A 6,125-nucleotide genomic window follows, 5' to 3' on the forward strand; every position below is an offset into this window, starting at 1 on the left:
TTTATAAATATATCTAAAATTTAGATAATTTGAAGAAATCTCAGCATAATTTCATTTTTTGTGTGGCTACAGATTCAGACTGATGATAATCATGTAAATTTCAATCAAATTAATATTTGTAGGATTCATAAAAAATGCTCAATTTGATATATTACTTGACGAAGCGGTGTTTTCTCCAGAGATCTTACTTATAATGAATTTTGTTAATGTAAATTTATCTTTTATGTCATTTATTTTTTATTCTATGATATAACTTGCACACATTGTTGTTAGAAAGAAGAAAATTATGCATATATTTTTTAAGTGTCCTTTCGTGATGATGATATGGTGATGTTCGTCAAGTTTATGGTAATCTCCAATGATACTTGTGATGATTAAATTAAGGCAATTGTTGATTTACAAACATCTAATGTAGTGATCTAAAAACTACCACCATTCTGGCTTATTTGGAGAATTTGTAAATCAAAATGTAATTTGCTTTTAATAAAACACTAATAAGTACATACAAAACTGCATAAAAAAACCATTGATGATGTATGAGATGGTATAGAAGCATTCAAATACTTGGACCAAAGAACTTCTAATATAACCAACAATAGACGTACACCATCAAATCAATATCTTTAGAACCATTACGCTCCATGAGGGCTTTGCTAAATTCAATTTCGTTGTAGGTTCCAATGAAGATACAAGACAAATAAGAGTTAGATGGGTAATACACAATCAGGAAGGAAAAACTTACTGGGGATCCAGGACAAACAAGTTTCTCAAACTCACCACTTGAATCCGATGCTAAAGTTTTATTGATGACAATGCATCACACATGGATTATGGGGTTCAGATCAATTATGTTCTAAGGACATTGTAGAATCTTTATTGTTACAATTTTTGGAAATTTTAAAAATATCCCCATTGAAAATATTCATTCTAATATCTATATGAGGAGTAAAAAAATTCTTAGGATCCTAGTTTCATTTCACCAAGAGAACAAACAATGTCTAAGCTCATTTGCTTGCAACTTTTTTTTTAACAACATTTTATTAGTACTTTAAATAGTATATGACCAATACAAGAATCTAACCAACCAAAACAGTAGGATTGTATTAAAAACTACAAGAGATTGGTCCTCCATAGAATGCTTAGAAAGAGCATCTGCCGCCATGTTTCTTTCTCTATTCACACAACCCAATGAGCAATCAGAAAGCAAAGATATCCACTATCGGATGTCATGTATGATATTACCCAATTGGATATGCTCAATCACAATAATATTAATGATGCACTCCAATTCCTTGTTGTCTCCTTCAAACCAAACCCTTCTCCATCCTTTAGTCCATACTTGTTGAAGAACATATAAAAATGCCAATGCCTCACCTTGCAAAGGTGAATTAACATTTTCCAGTTTCGCCATTCCATAGCATATATGATCTCCTTTATGGTTTCTTACAATCCCGCCGATTCCCGTGAATATACTCCCTTCCTTGTAACTACAATCAAAGTTACATTTTATCCAGTCCTAAGGTGGAGGCTCCCACTGTGAAGACCTTGGGATTCTTGGTACCTTAGACTTTCCAGACATAAATTGAATATTCCATTCTCCGTTAGCCTCAGTGACTCTTTGAGCATCCTCCATAGGGTGCACATTTCTCTTAGCAAATAGAAACTCATTCCTCGATTTCCATATATACCAGATGACCAGAAGGAAATCTTAGATAAATCTTTTGGTGTTTCCTTACTCTTATAAGTATTATATAGAGCTGCGATATTCTGTTCCAGATAAAAAGATTGAATATTATGAACTGGAAAACCTGAAACACCTCCATATGGCTAACGCATGAGGACAGAGGAACATCACATGGTTGATAGTCTCTTCTTCCATACAACAACGCTGAAAAACTGGATCAGTGTTTATTCCCCGAGTACATAACTGAACATAAGTAGGCAATGCACCCGAAATTGTTTTCCATAGAAACTGCTGAATCTTAGGCAATATTTCAATTTCCAATTTCTTTCTTATGAATTAACAAGTCTAGAGGTTGTAGATTTATAATGATTTTAATTTGTTTCTGCCTTTGTGGATTTATAATTCCTTGTATCATGATATGATTCTATAATTTTACAATAAATATGAAGAAATCAAAATTAAACAAACATCACCAATTTGTAAGCTTGAAAAAACTTCGCAAAAGTCAATTCATATACTAATTAAATCAAGCAAAAAGTTATATTTTAAAAATAAAGAATCATGGCATATACATTAAGAAAAAGAAAGTTCACAAAATAAGCTATTGAGATCTGGTTAAAAAAAAACTAATAAACCTCCTAATGAATAAAAATTAATTTAATATTTGAATCAAACTTAATAATTTATATTTAAATAAAAAACTAATACTTGTTTACAACCCAATGTTATTATATTATTTAATTTTGAGGTGGTCTAGATAATAAAATAATCAACGAAACAAATATCTGTGATATTATTATGTTGCATGGAAACTCCGTTGAAGGTCCGTTTCACGTTTCGGAAACGTTTCGGAATCGCAATCTTTCGGAAACTTGCGGAAACGCATTGGAAACTCGTTTCTTAAAAATTTCAGTTTAGAAACTTAATGGAAACTTGCGTTTCTATTTTGGAAACTCGCGATTCTGTTTTGGAAACGTTTAAGAAACTCTTTTTTTTATTTTAGAACAATTTCTATAAATAATAATAAATATACGGATTAGTTTGTTATTTTAATAAATTAGAACAACTTCTTCATGTTGTGAAAGGAACTGGAGCACTTACAAGTTTATACATTCAGCAACAAGAAACAAGATTGCTCCGCAACGAGCAGAAGATTTGGTATTTGTGCACACTAATCTTCGTCTTCTTGTGCACACTAATCTTCGTCTTCTATCCAGAAGAAGTCTTTTTTTTTTTTTGAATAAATGTAAAATTTTATTCAAAACTATCCTTTGTACATCAAGTGCTTCTATTTTATGTATAAATCAAGCAGAAAGCTCTAACAAACTAACTCAATTTCATGGCCTTGACTCTTTAGTCCCAAACCATGTGGTCAAGCTCTCCTCAAAATGTTTTTTCCCCAACCCCTTCACCATTAGAAGCTTTAAGCGGATTGCTTTATCCACAAATCTAGTAATCATGCCTGCACTTTGTGATTTTTCTCCATGTCTACGGTTGTTCCTTTCTCTCCATAAGGCATGAACCGTGGCTTGGAATGTGTATCGTAGAAGGAATCGTTTAGTTGGTGGTAAAGTGGTTTGCGAGACCATCCCAACTATTTGATTCCATTCCGTGGTGAAAGCTCCTTGCAAGATACCCCCCGCCAGATCCTTCCATACTTCCTTTGAGTATTTACAGTTGAAGAAGAGGTGACTACAAGTTTCTTTTGCTTCCTCACAGAGCACACACACCGGGTTGACTTCTATATTCCACATCTGCATTCTATCACAAGTTTGCAATCTTTCTCTCAAAGCTACCCATACCAGGAAGGAGTATTTTGGCGTTGACTGTGTAAACCAGATGCCCTTGCTCCACTCGCACCGAGGCGAACCAGAGCGAAGCTGCAGCCATGTTTTTTTTGAAGAAAAAACCCTTGCGTGGACTCCTTCTTTCTGTTTCCAGAGGGGAATATCTTCTTCTTGACTAATTGCAGACCGCAGGGAATCTATTTCATCTTCTACCTCGTTTAAAATATTTTCTCTGTGTCATCGTCTCCTTCTTCTTCTTTGGTTACCAAGAACGTCAGCAACTACTGCTTGCTCAGAAATTCCCATAACAATGCAGCCTCGATCACCCAACACATCCTTCAGGCAACCAAACTTCGACCAATTATCATGCCAAAATAATGTGTTCTGCCCATTCCTTACCTCCATTTTATAAAATTGCTTTGCAAGATCTCTGAGTTTGAGGAGTTTCCTCCATACCCAAGACCCCAAGCTAGTACTCTCTTTGATTTTCCAGAATGAGTCTTTCCTGATCAGATAGCACTGCACCCATCTAACCCAAAGCGATGCTTTTTCTGAGTGAATCCTCCATATTAATTTGAGGCTATGTACTGTATTCATCTCCTTCAGTGGTCGAATCCCTAGACCGCCCTCATCCTGTGGTAAACAAACATCCACCCAACTGACCTTTGCTTTACTCTTTTTCAGCTCTGGTCCCGACCACAAAAATGCTGAGCATAATCTTTCTATATCCTTCAAACAACTGCTGGGAAGTTTAAAGGCTTGCATCCAGAAGTTTGTGAGACTTGTAATGACTGATTTGATGAGTTGCAGAAGAAGTCTTGCATACAAGGATGGTCCCAATCATATGTGGGACGTTGGAGGTGATCAATTTGATTCACTGGATGAGACTAATCTTGGGAGACTTGAGTTTGAGGATCTTTCTCTTGATGAACCTGAGTTGGAAGAGGTCATGTTTGATGGAGCTAATGAAAATGAGGCTGAAGATGATGTTATTGGTCTTTGACTTTCTGTTATGATTTTTATTTTAGTTAAGCTATTTGATATTTAAGTACTGAGTTTTGTTATTTTGAATTTTTTATATGACTTTGATGCTTAATGATGATTTATTTTATTTTTCGTATAATTAAAAAGAATGGCTATTTATTTATTTGTATTATAAAATATACTAAACATAATCAAATGAATGCACATATTAATCAATTATATATATATATACTAGTGGTCTTCCGGCGCTACGCGCCGGATTCGTCTATTTTATACTTAAATGAAATTACAATTTATTTTATGGTCTTAGTAAAGAAAATATGTTCAAAATATAAAGATGAATATATGTTGAAAGAGTTTTTTCAAAAAAATATATATATATATATATATGTTGAAAGAGAATGATATTTTTTTAATTATCTATTTGATAGTAATTAGTGATAGTAGTGTATTACTTTGTTTTGAAGTTGTGTAGATCAATATAGAAAAGTATAAGTGATTGTGACTGCTTGATTCAATAAAAGTAGAATAAAAAGTTGATAGTCATAACAAAGTAAATTCATTTGAAACTGAAACATAAAATAAAATTGATATTAAAATGTAAATGCCTGTGTTTGTTTTTGTGATTATCTTGTTTAAAGGAAGATAATAAATTGTTTCATTCTCTTAAAGTTGTAACAATCTTCGCCTACTTTGTTTATGTCAAAGATGTGGCAATTTGTTGGAGGCTTCATTGGGGTCGTATTGGTTAAATACTTTGTTTTCAAAGTGATTTGAGTAAATAAATTCTTAATCATGCTTTTACATTGATCAGATTTGAATTGATTATTTTCTCAGGATAGCTTATTCAAAAATTCTTTTTCCTCTTCAAAATTGTCTATGTGTAACATTAATATATCATAAAGATATGTATCATTATCAGAGTTTCCGGATTGGCGAAGATGGTGGAGTTTTTTGAGAGATTGAGGTGGAAGAAGTATTGATTTAACCCCTCCGTGTAATGAGTTTCTGGATTGTCATTATCCCAACATTGATTAATTAACTAAATGTATTGATTCATCATCCTGAGTGGTTCCGCTGGAAAATATTGTAGGCTAAGGTTTTTGAAATAGACGTCAGGGTCTCTGTCTGAAGAGTTTCCATCATAGCTGTCAATGCTTTCGTTTGAGTTATAGTTGTTGACTAAAGTATTTAATACCATCTAATTTGTTCTTTTGTGTTTTTTGAATATAGTTGAGAAATATGTTTTCCTGCGAATCTTAAATATTTATTTTATATTTAATTAATAATAATAATAAATTTTAGATTTTTATTTTATTTTTCTTTTTACATATCATATATTTATTTCATCATTTAAAAATCATGAAAATTTAATTATTTATTATTTGTCTACTTTAATTTTAGTAGTTATATATTGAATTATTATTTAAAACAGTTGTTGCTTATATTTAACACAGTAAATATATAATTGTTTTTGTACGCTAATTTATTGAATCGAATAACACTATCTTCTTCTTTTATTTCTCAAATTATAAATTGAAACGGTGGAAAACAACGAATCTATTATTATAAGTTAGCTAAGCAGCATTAAAACCTAATAGTAACTATTATTCTTTATAGATATACATGTTTGTTTGAATCTATATATGTCGATATTTTGAAAACCAAAT

The sequence above is a fragment of the Brassica oleracea genome, chromosome C8 (genome assembly GCF_000695525.1).
Source record: "Brassica oleracea var. oleracea cultivar TO1000 chromosome C8, BOL, whole genome shotgun sequence".
Taxonomy (NCBI): Eukaryota; Viridiplantae; Streptophyta; class Magnoliopsida; order Brassicales; family Brassicaceae; genus Brassica; species Brassica oleracea.